Source organism: Bubalus kerabau, chromosome 5 (genome assembly GCF_029407905.1).
Source record: "Bubalus kerabau isolate K-KA32 ecotype Philippines breed swamp buffalo chromosome 5, PCC_UOA_SB_1v2, whole genome shotgun sequence".
Classification (NCBI taxonomy): domain Eukaryota; kingdom Metazoa; phylum Chordata; class Mammalia; order Artiodactyla; family Bovidae; genus Bubalus; species Bubalus kerabau.
This window is the reverse complement of record NC_073628.1, coordinates 94,979,026-94,995,958: the sequence shown is the minus strand read 5'-3', so window position 1 is coordinate 94,995,958 and position 16,933 is coordinate 94,979,026. Positions and strand designations below refer to the sequence as shown.

The window sequence follows — 16,933 nt, the reverse complement described above, 5'->3', positions numbered from 1 at the left end:
TTTATGAATGATTATATTCTGTCCACCACAATGAAGCACTCTTTTCATAGGAGAAAAGTATTAAAGAGATGTTGAATTTTCTGTGGCTTTAAAAGAGTGCTATCATTTGGGTGATGGTGGAGAATATTGACTCTCTTTTCACTGTAGTTGGAGAAGGAAATAGCAACCCACTCCAGTACTCTTGCCTGGAAAATTCCATGGATGGAGGAGGAGCCTGGTAGGCTACAGTCCATGGGGTCGCAAAGAGTCAGACACAACTGAGTGACTTCACTTTCTCTCACTGTAGTTATTAGAACCCAACTAAACCTCTCAGTGTTGGTCAGTTTCTGCCCCTAGCTGTCTGTGTGTGTGAACCAAAAGAACCTTCTGCTAGAGCCATATGAAAGCCAACAGAGGCCAAGTACAGATGAAGAACCGCTGCATAAAATGGAGGTGTCAGGGCCACCAAGGGCACCACTGCTGCTGTGGACAAGCCCTGCTGGAGAGAGGTGCAAGACTGGTCTTCACAGTCCCCAGTGGTAGTAAGCAAGGAACTGACCAGACCCCCCGTTCTCTCTATTTTTACATAGCGTTAACCCTGAAGTTTCTAGGCAATTGAAGTAGGAGAACCTCAAGAGAAATTTTGGCTTCCTTGCTGAGAAAATGTGTAGCAGTTCAAACAAATAGTTAAAGAGCAAATAGATGTCTCATGTTTGAATAACAAGTTTGTTGAGCAATTCATTCCAATTAACTGAAGAGAAAGATGATAGGAAAATACTAAAGAGAGGAAGAAGAGCTTCAGAATGGAAGAAAGTGAACATGAAAAAGTAAGTGATTCATTTATATTAATTTTGGTTTTTCTGGGATTTCCCCGGAGGTCCAATGGTTAAGACTTCACCTTTCAATGCAGGGGGTGCAAGTTCGATTCCTGGTCACAGAGGTTAAGAGCCCACACGCCTGGTAGCCAAAAACAAAACAAACAAACAAACAAACAAAAATCAGAACATAAACAATGGAAGCAATATTGTAACTAATTAAATAAAGATTTTAAAAATAGTCCATTAAAAAAAATCTTTTAAAAAATTGTTTTGTTTTTTTTTTTCCTTTAATCAATAACCCCCAGCCCTGCAGCAGGGCAAGCCAGGGAGGTTAGCTGGCCAGGACAGCACTTACTGAGAGAGGGATGGTTTTCTGTGATTCTCAAGTGATTCTACTTTTGAAATTCAGAGTCTAGAGAACAGAGCAGCATTTCTGCTCTGTGTATTGAGTCACGGCAGGGGTAAGAGGATACCCGTCTAGTGTGTACTTAAAGCACTGTGGGGGTGTTTGATCTAACTTCTTACATAAACAGGATCTACATGTGAGAACACTTTCAAAGTGTACACGTGGAGCTGCACTAGAGACACAGCAGCAGGTGTGCAGCCAGCCAACCACTCACACGGGACTGGAACTGACAACGTTCTGAAGTCTGTGGGGCTCCTCGCAACCTCCCCACTTGCTCAGCCCACTCAGACACAGACTTAATGAGGTGCCTCTCACCTGTGGGCTGCCCCTACGCAAACCCCAACTGCACATCTGATCTAATCTCCAGAAGCCTTTCATATAGAGAACACACTTGCTCAAACACCCCTCCCTCATGGGAAAATGGCATCTCTGCTCAACAGCACAATTTTCTCTTGGGAACTCACAAATCATCTGCTCTCACTAAAACGATGGAATCATGGACTTGTTAAGAAAGCCATCTGCCATCTCTGTCTGTTCATCAAATCAACTGTTTGACTCAATGGATCTATGAGTATTGTGACTACCCTGTTCTACCCCAGGCCCTCATCTGCCCATGATGGACAGCAATTTGAGTGTCTTTGACCTCCTCAATCCCTGAACTTTGTTGGTATGGTCTCCAAACTCCCAACTCTTACCTTTCCCTGGTATCCCAGGGTTTCCTGTTCCGCTGAATAGATGCCAACCTCTTTCACTGCAGCCTCTATGCTTATGATCGTTACTCTGCTCAGAACACATTGACCACTTGGCAGTGGGTCCTTGCTCCCACCAGAGCTAAGAGACCAGCCATTGGCAGCTGAAAATCTCTTCACTGTGACTTCTACTTCTGAATTCCTGTTATTAACAATTTATTATCCCAGCAGCTCAGAGTCAATCCCCAAAGAAGGCCTGGTATTTTAATTCACAGAGTTCTTTACCAAAGAACCAGGAACATGTTTCCCAACATGCGGCCAGGATGCAGAGTGCTGCACCATTTTGAGATCAATCCCAAAGTGATCTTCCTCAACACCCTTGGTAAATAGTGTCCCTTTGGGCTTCCCTGTTGGCTCAATGGTAAAGAATCTGCCTACAAAGCAGGAGACCTAGCTTCAATCCCTGGGTTGGGAAGATCCCCTGGAGAAGGGAATGGCTAATCACTTCTGTATTCTTGCCTACAGAATTCAATGGATAGAGGAGCCTGGTGGGCTATAGTCCATGAGGTCGCAGAGTTGGACATGACTGAGCGATTAACACTTAACACTTTACATTGTCCCAGGCATTGTTCTAAGCCCTAGGGATGAACAGATGAATAAGACACTATCTTTGTCCTAAAAGAGTTCTCTGCTTCTGTGTTGCTCTTGCCTAAACATGGTAGGCATTCACGCCAAAAAGCAGGCAACTTCTCGAGCAAGCATGGTGTTATAGATGCTGTAGATTACAGCACAAAGTAAGGACAGTTCTTGGTAAACCATAATTGTTGGAAAGAACCAAGGAATTCCCCAGCTGGGATTAGGGGTAGCACCTTCTGAAGCCTTACTGTGGATTCTTTTGATTGAGTCTAAAGGAAAGGGAAAAACAGACTGTTCATTTGGTTATTTGGTTTTCCCTTCTAACAAGTTGCCAGATCATTACTTTCATGAAACATTTGGTGTCCCAAGGTAACTATGCTTTCTGTGGAGTACCCTAGAAAGTGATAAATCTAACTGCAAACAAAATAAGAATCTCATGAAAAAAAAGCAAAAAAAAAAAGCTGAAATAATCACTTTCTTGTGATTAGCAAGCAAGTATATAACCTAGAACAACAAAAGTTGAAAGCGAAATCATTTATTAAGTTAATAACATGCAAAAGATTTAAAGTAGTTCAGTCCTGACAATGCCCTGGGGTTCTTTGTTACAAAAAACACCTAGGTTCTTTAGAAATTTCCCAAGATCAACAACAGAACCAAGAATAAAACCTCACTTTTATCATTTATGCATATTATAAATCTGGGAAATACTAAAGGGTGAACTGGATCTAAAACCTTTCACATCTCTTCCTTCCTCCCATCTTCTAAAGATATAGGTCTTATGGAAATAAGCATGTTTGGAAGGATGTGGCTGTGGGTGGATTTGAGTAACCCGGAAGGTTTTGTTTGTTTTTCTGAAGGCATCTGAATATGCCAATGTTTTCCTAAACATAATGAGAATTAAGAAGAGCTGACTCATGTGAATGCATGGCAAAACCCACAATATTGTAAAGTAATTAGCCTCCAATTAAAATAAATAAGCTAATTAAAAAAAATTAAAAAAGAAGACCTATGAATATAGCTAGGGGGAAAGAGGGTGGTATTGATCAATACTGGCAAGACAAATAGATTTCTGAAGCCTATGAAATGTCCTTGAACTACTGATCTTTGGAATTCAGCTACAGGTCACCCCATTGTCCTACTTAGAACTTATCTACTGCTACTAAATGATTCTCCCTAGACAATATGGGCTCTATGTTAGGTCATATCTAAGCTTCCCCTATTACGGTTTCTTTGTTCCCTCACCACAGGTTTCTTCCATTTAATACAGAACACCCTACCTTCTATTATAAGATAAAGGTCAGAGTCAAAACCAAAAAGTTTCACAAAAACAATAACCGCCTTGTTCTCCACAACCTCTATCTACCCCATAACCTCCCCAAAGGGAAAAAAAATGCAAGAAGGAGCTTGGTTTGAATGGAAATTGATTAAACTTTTTTTTCCAGTTTCAACACTATTTAAAAAAAAAAACCTCTTGGTTTCTAGTGACCTTTCAAATACAGAATAATTAAATGCTGAAGTTGAAAAACTTCAACTTATAGGTGAAAAACCTAAATTTAAAAGTCACCTAACAATGCTGCCAACTCTTATTTATGGGGCCATCCAAGACCCTGAAAATGCAAAGATTTCTTGCCCACTACTGGTTTTGTTATACCTTGCCAGGGATGCTGATGCATTTTAAATAATGAAAGAACTATAGCCAGATACCTGGATCTATGCTGAACACAGTTCATATGTTACACACACACACACACACACACACACACACAATCAAATTCTGCTGCCCACCCTTAGGGATAAAATATTTTTTAACTACTCAAATAAAATGGCACAAGTACCTAAGTCCCTAAATTCAAACTGAGGGAATTTTTCATCCATAGAACAGAGATAAGAAATCATATCTATTTCCTGTCTACTCTGCAGCCTGATTCTCCTTAATCTCAATACCTGACTCTCACTACCTGTGGCAATCAGTCACAAGACTGCCAAGACTGCCTTGCTCATGCTAAATACCAATTTTCTATTTTTATTTAGCTTTAAGCTAAATTACCACTAGAAACTGTCATGTGTAACAGAAGTTTAATGAAAATTTAGGAGGAAGTCCAGCAAAGCTGAGAACCATGTAGAAATAAGAGTCACTCCTGTTCCAAAGTTCCTTGATCACATCCACTACATACCAAGGACTTCCTCAACCCCCTACTGGATAGCCCCTCCATCTGTGTCCCCTCTCCCTCCATCTTTCATTTTCAGAAACTCTCTCCCAGTCTACCCACAGATCAGGCTATTCCTTCACTTGGTTTTTCAGAGTAATTCACCTTTCACTTTGTTTTCCCCTCTCTCCCCAGGACACTCACCAAAAAGGCCTCCAAGGTAATTTTTCTAAGTAAGATACTGTTTACCTAAGATAGACTTCTGCTATGCCAGGGAGGTTAGAGGTGGCTGTAGCTGGTTTTTGCTTTAAATGACATTCTTTTTCCATTTTTACCACACACATATACCCACAAGCATTAAAAATATGTGTGTGTGTGTGTGTGTGTGTGTGTGTGTGTGTTAAACATATATTTGCCAGGGTCCAGCCCCAGTGGATCCAGGGAATTCAAAGCAGGGATGGCGTCGGCGAGGATCAGGAAACAACTGTTTAATTAAACATTAATTAAGGATATAAAGAGTGGTGAAATAAGGATAGCTCAGCGAAGAAATTCAGTGAAGAAAAGAGGCTGAATAAAATTCCAAAGCAGGGAATTTACGTCACCTACGAAGGCCGCAGGCATCCTCCCATTCTCCCGAAGCAGAGGAGACACTAAGGCCTCCCTGGTCAGATCTTAGAAGCCCAGGCAAAATTAGTAGGCTTGAGGAGCTTCCCTGCCTCAGAGGAAAAATTCAGCCAGAAAGTGAAAGAAAGAACGACATGGGGAGACCAAATTTCGGTGAAAAAAAGGACGTACTTTATTTTCCAAAGTAGTTTTATACCTTAAGTTGTGCATAGAGGATAATGGGGGAAGGGGTAGAGTCATGCAAGGACAGCAGTTCCTGATCCTAATCGAAGCCAGGCTTTCAAACTTACCATATACAAAAGTTTAGGTGATTTACATCATCTTCTGGCCAGGAGGCCTGTTAACATTTTAAGAAACTTATTTTTCTCTAAAGGTGATTATTCCAAAGTCAGGCGCCAGTCTCCAAAAAGCATTAGATAAAGTTGCATTCCTATAGGGCAAAGGTGAGGTGGGCTCAATCAAGAAAAGAATTAACTCAAGGGTCCAAGGTTACAAACGTTGAGGCTACTACTTACATTTCTATACACCCATTATATCAATCAATACACTGCCAAGGACACAGTAGGTAAGGGATATGGAGACTTAGCAGCAAACATTGGCCCAACAAGTGAAAAACCCTTCACCAATACAATTTCTAATCAATCTTTTAACTACTCAAAGGAATCTGTGTTTAGACAGTTTAGAACATCTCCTGCCTCTCACAGTTGGGAGGCTTTGAACAATCACATGTGGCCAGAAAAACCTATTCAGGCAGGCTAGAGGATTTCCAAAGGAGTTTGTAGGTTGAAACACTGTCACACCCAGGAATTATTAACTGGAGCTGTAAGCTAACTCTTTTTTCAGAGCGAGGTAGTGGGGGACAGCCACCCGTAAAGTCAGAGGTGTAGGTGAGAGCACAAAGCAGAAAGTAGGCAGACTCTGGTTTTGGGGGTAGATGCTTGAGAATTTCCAGGGGGACTCCTGAGGCTCGATCCCACCTTTGCGTATGCCGAGCCTCCTCCCTCATGACCTTTGCCACGGGTGGAGCTCCTCAGGCCAGCTCCCGGCATATATTCAACTATTAAAGCTATTGTCCTTGACAAGTAGAATTTAACAAATGAAAGTGAAAGTTGCTCAGTCATGTCTGACTCTTTGCAACTCCATGGATAGTCCATGAAATTCTCCAGGCCAGAATACTGGATTTGGTAGCCTTTCCCTTCTCCAAGGGATCTTCCCAACCCAGGTCTCCTGCATTGTAGGCAGATTCTTTACCAGCTGAGCCATAAGGGAAGCCCAAGAATACTGGAGTAGATAGCCTATCCCTTCTCCAGTGGATCTTCCTGACCCAGCAATCGAACCGGGGTCTCCTGCATTGCAGGTGGATTCCTTACCAACTGAGCTATTAGGGAAGCATAATTTTAAAAAGTTGGGAGCTTTTATTTTCCTATAGTGTGTGTATGTGTATATTGTGTAAGACTATTTTTAATGATTAGGTCCTATTTTACAATTAAATAAGGAAAAACATTGCTAATAGAAACTGAAATCTTGGAGTAATCCTTCTTCAGTTTCCCCACATCCTATCCATAAGGAAAAACATTGCTAATAGAAACCGAAATCTTGGAGTAATCCTTCTTCTTCAGTTTCCCCACATCCTATCCATCTGTAAGGCCACCTCCAAAATGTTACACCTCATCTACTTCTTTCTCCACTGCCACCCTAGTTTGCAACCCACCACTTCTAACCTGGATACCACAATAGTCTCGTAACATGTCTCCACGTTTTCACTCTTACAATTTATGCTCTGCATAGCAGGGAGATTTTTAAAGCATTCCATGACACCTGCCCGCTTAAAATTCTTTGAAGGCTTCCTAAGAAAACCTAAACCCCTTCCCAAGGCATTGCAGGACCTAGGGGTCGCCTCCTCTCTGCCCTCACCTCCAGCCACACTCCCTCTTGTTTACTGTGCTCTAAGCATGTTTGTTGGAGCACAAAATTCATTCCTTGCTTAACCTGCTTCTTGGGGCTGGTTTCTTCCCTACATGTCTTAGCTTCAATGGCACCTCCTTAGCAGGCCCTCCCAAAGCACACTATCTGAAATAAGTCATTACGTTATTCTCTATCAAGGTACTAACAACAACCTCTAACCTACTTGATTACTCATTTATCTGTATCTCCAATGGGAGGTAAGTCCCCTGGGGCAAAGACCACATTTGTTTTGTTCTCTGTTGTATCCTCTACAGACTAATATAACACATGGCTAAGAGAAATGTACGGATGAATAAATGAATGAATCACCTTCTCTTTGGAAGTTGTGCTAGGAACTTTACATATAGGCATAAAAATGTGACTTGAACTTTTCAGGATCTTACCCTCAAACAGGAGGAATATGACTTGTGAATAAATAATGACAAAATGTTGTAAGAACTCAGAAGAGGAAAAAATGCTTTTAATAGTTAAGATAATCAAAGGCTTTATAGATGAGTGGGAAGCTGAGATGATGGATACTGAGGGATGGGTAAGATCTCAAAGGATGGAAATTTCAATATTCCACATAGAATGAGGAAAGATACAAATGCATAAAATACAAAACACACCTGGGAGATGATATGGAGCTGTTTTACTAGAGGAGGTTTGTGTAGTGTGGATTAAGTTGGGGAAAGGCAGATTGGGGTCAGATTTTTGAAAATCATAAATACAAGAATAGGAAGTTTAAACTTCCAGTTTTTTCAAAAGAATACTGACATGATCAAAGTAAATTTGAGCCAAGGGAATCTTGCAGTGGCAGATAAGACCAATTAGAAGGTATGCCATTTATTAGGGCTTCCCAGGTGGCGCTGGTGGTAAAGAACCTGCCTGCTAATGCAGGAGACGCTAGAGAAACAGGTTTGATCCCTGGGTCAGAAAGATCCTCTGGAGAAGGGAAAGGCTACCCACCCCAGTATTCTAGCCTGGAGAATTCCACGGACAGAGGAGCCTGATGGGTTATGTTTCATGGAATTGCAAAAAGTCGGACATGACTGAAGTGACTACACACACATGCCATAAAAGGGTATCACATACTGGATGGATTTCACAACAGAAATTTGTTTCTTCAGAGTCATAGAGGCTCAGAGTCCAAGGTCAAGGTTTCGGCCGGTTTGGCTGCCTTCCTGCTGTGTTCTCTTATGGTTGCCTCTCTGTGCATACCAGGGATGGGCCGCTCTCTGTGTGTTCTAATCTCTTCTTATTAGGACATCAGTCCCACTAGATTGGGGCCCACCCTAATGAAATCATTTTAACTTTGTCACTTCCTTAAAGGCCTTGTTTCCAAATGCAGTCACATTCTTAGGTGCTGGGTATTAGGACCTCAACATACAAATTTTAAGGGGAAAATAATTATCCATGAAGTGAAGTGAAAGTCACTCAATTGTGTCCCACTCTTTGTACAGTCCATGGAAAATTCTCCAGGCTAGAATACTGGAGTGGGCTGTGTTCCCTTCTCCAGGGGATCTTTCCAACCCAGGGATTGAACCCAGGTCTCCCACATTGCAGGCAGATTCTTTACCAGCTGAGCCACAAGGAATTGTCTATAGCAGAAGGTAAGGGAGAGGAGATAATATGGGGGATTGAATGTCAAGATGTCTCATCTTTCATTTCTTAATGTCATGAGGATCCCTCCCCCTCTTCCCTTGTTGATCATGAGGAAATTTTGGAAAAGTCTTGGGTATACTCAAGTAGAAAAGAAAGCCTATAAATTTTTTTGTATAAAAGCAAAGTTTTTTTTTAATTTACCCTTTAATTTTTTTTTAAATTGGAAGATAGTTGCTTTATAATGTTGTGTTGATTTCTGCCATACAACAATGTTAATCAGCCTTAAGTATGGTTGTCACAGAGCACCTATAATTTTGATGTAAAGAAATCAAAGATGATGGTTTCTGATTAGTAAACATTCTCCTCCTTCCCTCATACAATGAAATTCTTACAAAAGTTGAAGTCAAATTTTTAAATTCTAAATCTTTATATGAAGGCCCTGAGGGAAAAAACTTTCCATGGCCTAGTATCAGAAATGGTTACTTTTCTCTTACGTTCCTACCACGGATTAACTGTTACCTAGGGAATCCTATCAATTTTGTAAACAATCATGTTCACTTTTCTGGTTAGTTCCTAGACAGGCCCAACTCCAACAAATGTAGAGAACTTTATAGCATAAATGTTACGTTCCAAGTTCACTCCTGGATTCATCTAGTATCCCCCACACTTTTTTTCCCAATGTCTCATTTGTCTTATGCATTTACTTTTTTTTCATTCTGTAAGATTTCTAAAGTAGTCTTTGCACCCAGGTTGGTTATTTAAAAAAAAATAATAATAATAAGCATTGAATTTTTTTTAAGGCAAAATCTGACATTAAATTTAGTAATTTTATTTCATAATGGAAGTCTTGCAAATTTTGGTTCTCACTAGATGTTTGTCCATAGCCATAAAACTAACAGTAAATTGGTAGGAACAATGTGGGAGAGAATAAAAAGTGAAGATTCTCCTATTCTAGGAACCTGTGTCTAATAGTCAGATTCTTTCCCACTCCTCAGAGCAGCTGGTTTCTATAGTCTCCAATGATCCCCAGCTACTGACTCCAATCATGCTATAAACCTCTCTTCATTGTCCCTCACTATCAAGGCTGTGTTCATTTCTCTGGATTCCTTTAGCCAACAGGTATCTCTCTTGGTCAGAGTCCAGGGCCCAAACCTAGGTAGTGGTCACTTGGGTGACATACCAGTGAATACTACAAAAGCACCAGCTCACATGACTGTACCTAACCTTTAGACACACCCTGTCTAATATTGGAGTCGGTTTTACCATTATATCTTGTCTCTCCAAGTAGATCATCAATCTGAAGGAAAGACATTCTCTTCCTTTTTGTGAGCCCCTCAACTGCATCACAATGCTAAGTACATAGTAGTTCATCACTAAACACTTGTTAGTATAAATGAATTCAGTGCCTCTAAAAAGGGTAGAAATAGCAACAGCTAAAGGAGAAAGGGAAGCTGCAGGTCCAAGACTCAGTTAACTATGTCTGTTTGGGGGCTTTACCAAGAGACCAGAACAGACCACGTGGGGCTGACCACAGGACACTTATAAGAGAGGAATTGCTTGGGAGGAAGGAAGGGAGTTATCACTTTCAATGTTATTTGGAGAAATATTCAGCCTCAAACAAGGAAAACTGGAAGTCAAAAAGAGTTATAGGCTATAAAGGTAGGGAGCATATACAGCAAAAATAAAAAGGGTGGGGAGAAGACACACGTTAACTGAGCCCCAGAGCCAGGCACAATGCTAAATGTTTTACGCATACTAGTTAATCTTCTCAACTAACTGTGGGGCAGGCACAGAAGGAAACCGGCTATAAGAAGATAACAACTTCCCTAAAGTCACATAGCTTGTGATTTACAGATCAGAGAGCTGAGCTCAATCTACCTGATAAGAAAGCCCAAGCTCTTGATTCAATACCACACATTGGACAATAAACATGAGGGGTTCAAACTAAGATATAAATGGTGGGTGATCAGTAAGTCAAGAGAGAAGGAAATTAAAAGAATGGAGTGAGCGCAAGACAGAAGTTTCAGGATAAAAGGTCATGAGCACCAGGCCTGTGCGAGAACGTACATGTCCCGCTAGTATGGGTTTACTTCTTAAAGGACACCAATTACCCCTATAGTGTATTCTATGAAATTTGACATTTACATGTTCCTCTGAGTCCCTGTGATAATTCATTTTACGATATCATAGTTAAGAGAACTTTTCTTACTAAAATAAAATCTCCCTGTCTTCCTCTTTCATAACATTGTAACTGGGCACTCCCAGAAAACCAAGAAAACTGCTTATTTGTGTAACACACCTAGTTTTAAAAAGACAATCCCTTAAGAAATTGCATAGACAAGCCACAGATGGGAAGAAAATGTTTTCAAAGCAAGTATCTAGCAAATTATATCCATAATTTATAAAGAACTCTTAAAACTCAACAAAAAGAAAATAAACTTTTCGATTAATTAATTACTAAACACTTTGGGATTCCATTTGAAAATGGGCAGAAGCTCTAAACAAACATTTTACTAAAGGAGATATATGGATGGCAAATAAGTATATGGAAATATGTTCAGCATCACATGTCATTAGAAAATCGCAAATCAAAGCAACAGTGAGGTACCATGACACAATAATTCGAATGATGAAAATCCAAATCCAACATCAAATGCCAGTTAGGATGTGGAGCAACAAGAACTCTCATTCATTGCTGAAGGGAATACAGCTTGGCAATTTCCTGCAAAACTAAACAGTCTTACCATATGATCCAGAGATGTGCCCCTTGGTATTTATTCAAATGAGTTGAAAAATTATGTCCACCCAAAAACCCACACATGAACATTTATAGAAGTTTTACTCATAAGTGCCAAATATTAGAAACAGCCAAGATGTCCATCAATAAGTGAATAGATTAAGGTATGGTACATTCATAAAATAAATGGAAATGAGCTACTAACTCATGGAAAGATCTTAAGTGCATACTGCTAAGTGAAAGAAGCCAGTCTGAAAAGACTACGTACTGTATCATTCTAACTACATGACATTTGAGAAAAATGCAAAACTATAGAGACAGTAAAAACACAGTCCCTACTGTGTTGTCCATTCTCCCTAAATTCCAAGCTGCCAGGAATTCAGGGAAAAGGAAGAAGGGATGATTAGGCAGAACACAGGGAAATTTTAAGATGATAGAACTATTCAATACAGTACCATTAGGTGGATATAGGACATTAGGCATTTGTCAAAAGCCATAGAACTGGACAACACAAATAGGGAACCCTAACGTGAACTACTGACTTTAATTAATAGTGATATATCAATATGGGTTTACAAGGCTTCCCTTGTGGCTCAGACAGTAAAGCATCTGCCTACACTGCGGGAGACCCGGGTTCGATCCCTGGGTCAGGAAGTTCCCCTGAAGAAGGAAATGGCAACCCACTCCAGTATTCTTGCCTGGAAAATCCCATGGATGGAAGGGCCCGGTAGGCTACAGTCCATGGGCTCGCAAAAAGTCAGACACGACTGAGCGACTTCATTTCACTTCACTTCACTTCAATAGTGATATATCAGTATGGGTTTACCAGTTGTAGCAAATCCACCACAGCAAAGCAAGATGTGAAGAATAAGGGAAATTCTGCACGTGAGTGCGTGTGAGAAGAGGGAGCAGTATGGCAACTCTCCATTTACCTGTAAACCTCTTTAATTATTCTAAAAATAAAGTCTATTAGCTTAAAAAGGAAAATAAAAAATGATACCTAAATATGTTTGTCTACTAGGCTCAATAGCTAATGGCATGAAAATTGAAACTGTAAATTTGTATATATACACATTCTGGTAAACTTTGGCAAATTTCAATTTTCCTTTGTCTTTTGAGGTTGTGTTTTACATTTGAAACAACCCTTAATGCTATTTGTTGCTTTAAAATGCTGCTTATGATGAATGCATCCTTTTCATACACAGTGAATCTACCAAAATTAACTTTTGTCTTATTCCAGATTAGTAGAAATTTTAGTGCTTCAAGTAGTTTTATGGGTCCTTTGGTAGCTCAGGTGGTAAAGAATCTGCCTGCAATGCAGGAGACCAGGTTCGATCCCTGGGTCGGGAAGTTCCCCTGAAGAAGGGAATAGCAACCCACTCCAGTATTTTTGCCTGGAGAATTCTATGGACAAAGGAGTCTGGCAGGCTACAGTCTGTGGGGTCACAAAGAGTCAGACACAGCTGAGCAACTGTCACTTCACTTCAATTCACTTCAGTTCAGTCGCTCAGTCATGTCTGACTCTTTGCGACCCCATGAATCGCAGCACGCCAGGCCTCCCTGTCCATCACCAACTCCCAGAGTTCACTCAAACTCACGTCCATCGAGTCGGTGATGGCATCCAGCCATCTCATCCTCTGTCCTCCCCTTCTCCTCCTGCCTCCAATCCCTCCCAGCATCAGAGTCTTTTCCAATGAGTCAACTCTTTGCATAAGGTGGCCAAAGGACTGGAGTTTCAGCTTTAGCATCATTCCTTCCAAAGACTTTAAGTAGTTTTAAGACAGAAATCACATTCTGTTTCACAATCATGTGAATTGTTCTTCTCTGAAGAGAATTCATTTTGTTCTTAAGAGAGAAATACCATTTCTGAAAATCATCTCACTTCATCCTTATCCATCAAATGTGTCACTAAGGTTCAGGAACTAATTACCTTTGTAGTACCAAGACAAAGAAAAATGAAAAAAATGAACAGTGATCACATATCTCCATTAGAAATAAAGTAAATTTGAGACAAATTTCGTACACCCTTTCCCAAGACACATAGAAAGAATAAAACTCTAATATACCCTGCTGGAGAATTATCATTGGCTTGTTATGACTTTATGTGGTTTCGTAAAAGGCAAGGAAGAGTCATTGTGCTGCAGTGTTGGTAAAAATGGGGAAGAAAGAAGAGGAAGCAACAGAACTCCTGGAAAGCTACGACTCAAGTGGGGAGTGAAACTCAAGGGGTGCTGGGATGCTGGGGAAATTCCTGCAAGGTTGGAAAGCAAAAAACTGAGAGGACATCAGATTTCAAATCCATGGGTGACAGCGCACTCAAGTCAGAAGCTTAAGTTAGAAGTAGAGAAGAGTGCTGGTATAGGACCAAAATATTTGTGTTCACGAGTCCTGTCCTTTACAAGTCACTTCTTTGGACAGTTTTCCACTAATGGTAGATGCTTACTTCCTGGTTCACGGTGATGTTCTCAGCTGTATGTAGTTACATGATAAAAATGGAGAGATTGCAAGTCAACATTCCATTGAGAGTTAAAGCTCTGTGGAACCATTTGAATGGAGACTGTCAATCCCTTTGATAGCTTGAATCCATTCTAGCAGGTCCCAGTGAGATGATCAATTCCTCTCTGAAACCAAGAATCCAACTAAGCAAAAGATTAAGAGCTCCATCCTAAGAATCACAATCCTCTGCATCATTCCTGTGAACAGGAAGAGCTAGATAACAACTGGCTCTCCTCAGCCTTATACCAGTGCCCTTGACTCAGCTCCTGGGCTTCCCAGGTGGCACAGTGGTAAAGAACCCACATGCCAACGCAGAAGATGCATGAGACTCGGGTTCAATCTCTGGGTCAGGAAGATCCCCTGGAGGAGGAAATGGCAACCCACTCCGGTAATTTTGCCTGGAAAAATTCCATGGACAGAAGAGCCTGAGAGGCTACAGTCAATAGGGTCGCAAAGAGTTGGACACGAGTGAGCAGGCCCACACACACTGACTCCGCTCCTACATCCCCATCAGGTAGCCAGTCTATCCGACTCCCACTTGGATCTCTGGGTACTCAAGTTTCTCCACTTTCTCCTCCTCAGACCTCTCTCTCCTCTACAGGACTCTATGCTATATTCGAACCAGCTGGATCTACTGGACGTTCTAGGTATGCCAGGGATCGCCTCCAAATTCTTTGTGTTCATTTTGAAATAAGGAGATGTGAAATAATCAAGGGCAAAGAAAAGTTAGTCAATACATACATATATTTTAAAAATATTTATTTTTATTCATTTATTTGGCTGTGCCAGGTCCCAGCTGTAGCACATGGGGTCTTTTAGTTGCAGCACGTGAACTCCTAGCATGCAGAATCCAGTTCCCTGGCCAGGGATCAAACCCTGGCCCCAAGCACTGGGAGTGCAGAGTCTTAGCCACTGGATCACCAGGGAAGTCCCCTCAATAAATATTAAGCAGCAAACTGGGAAGAGGTAAAATGGGGAATACAGGGGCTACAAAATAATCTAAACTGGTAGTTCTCAAAATGGAAAAACATCAGAATCACTTTGAAAACATCTCTCAATATTTTCAGACATCATCCCAGACTTGGTGAATAAAAATGGCAGATAGTGGAGAGAGGAACGTAATTTTAAAGAAGTTCCACAAGTGATTGATTTGCAACTGTGTTTAAATGCAGATAGAATTTGTAGCTGAGCCAAAGCATTTATTTTTGCACCTATTTTCTTTATGTTCATTTGGAAATAAGGCGTGAAACAATCAGGTACAAAGAAATAAAAGCTATTAAATGCATATGATGTAATGAAGTATCATTTCTGTGCACACATTTTCTTTTTGAACACATTTTCTTTTTGTCTCAGAAAAACAGTGCTTCTAAAACTTTCTTTTAAAAAAAATAAATAAGAATACATTAAGAAATACATACATTAAGAAATCAATTCACCCAAGCACACAGAGAACTTTCAAGTTAATTCTATAGTTAATCTACCATTAACTTTTCTTTGTTTAAAATTTTATTGCTCTAATATTCCTGGCATTCAGAAGTACAAAACAGCCAACAGTCAATTTTTTTCAGGGTATTAGTCTGAGTATTAATTGTCTCATGCAATGAACACACACGTTGGAATAGAAGGCTTGGGAATTGAACTAAATCTGGATTGATCCCCCGGAAGTTTAGTTTTGTCAGTAGGCTTTTTCCTCCTAAAAATGAAACGTCTCCAGAAATGAGTTAATTGATAATTCTTTTTAAGTTGTATACTTTTTCATAAGAATTTACTGCCAATGAACTTCAGAATAAAGCTGCCATATATGTGACGTATGAGGGTGGGTAGAAGTCAGTTGGCACAGGGTCTCTAGGGACCGTCCCCCATAGATGTTTTGACACCCTATTAAACATTCTGAAAATCCCATAGGGCTTTAAGCCTCCTATATGGTCTGATCCTAGTCAGAGGTGGGTTTACTGGCATCACCCAGACAAAAAAGGCAGGTTCTGTGTGGGCGTAGGGGTAATTGACAAGTATGACTGAAGACTTGGGGGGCTGAGTAGTTAAAGCTGTGGTTTAACTAACAATTTCAGTTTTGAGTTGTTGGGGGCCCCATAAGAACTAGAAAAGACTATACTTGGGGGAGAGAATCTGCCAGGCATCAGTTCTAAAGACCTCCCACCAGAACCCTCAGATCACCTACAAGCAGGAAATGCTCTAGTAGAAATGGGTAGTGCCTCAGAGTCACTGGCCAATTTCTTAAAGGCCACATTTTATGAGTTGGAGTCAGGCTTCTCGAATATTTTCTAATTCTCAATCGAAGTTTTCTTTTCCCTCACGACTAATAAAGGTAACCAGAAAAATAGTCTGTGTGACTTCTAACACTTATTTCTTGGAGTACATTGAGTTTTTACTTTATAAGCACAAATAATCTATCTGTCAGACTTTTATTCAATTCTCTAAGACCCTACTTAGGTTTCACCCACGTCTAAAGCTTCCTCTGGCTAACCCCAATAGCTAGGTGGTTGAATTATTTATGTATAGCTTCATTACTGAAAAACACATTGCATTACACTGGAACATATATCTATCTCCTTGAAGCAAACGTCATGTTTTATTCATACAATATCTCTCTTCCTTTGTTGGTTTTAAACTCAGTATTTCTTGGGAAAAATAAAATGAGATAGAAAAAGGGAACAAAGAGGGAAGGAAGAAAAATAAAGCAAAAAGAAATTATCTCTTTATCTTATATTCAAATAATTATTTCTACATAACAAAAGTTCAGTTCATTTCATGCTCAAATAGTTACTGGAATGGATCAAAATACAGTTTCACACAGTATAGGTGAAAGAATAGGTCAACTTTTCTTCCCTTGA

At 40.3% G+C, this 16,933-nt stretch overlaps 1 long non-coding RNA gene across 28 annotated transcripts in view; it reads right to left on the bottom strand.

The window, feature by feature from the left end:
* The window catches only part of LOC129653031 (uncharacterized), a 438,049-nt gene that overhangs the window by 380,120 nt on the left and 40,996 nt on the right, over positions 1 to 16,933 (bottom strand). Inside the window, exons 2-3 of one of the 28 annotated variants that reach the window (XR_008714903.1) lie at positions 5,590 to 5,729; positions 878 to 936 (exon numbers count right to left, since the gene is read on the bottom strand). The exons of 25 other annotated variants lie outside the window; for them this stretch is intronic. This is a non-coding gene — a long non-coding RNA (uncharacterized LOC129653031). The remainder of the gene's footprint in view (positions 1 to 877; positions 937 to 5,589; positions 5,730 to 16,933) is intronic. 2 more of the 28 variants (XR_008714921.1, XR_008714931.1) reach the window with 2 other exon arrangements.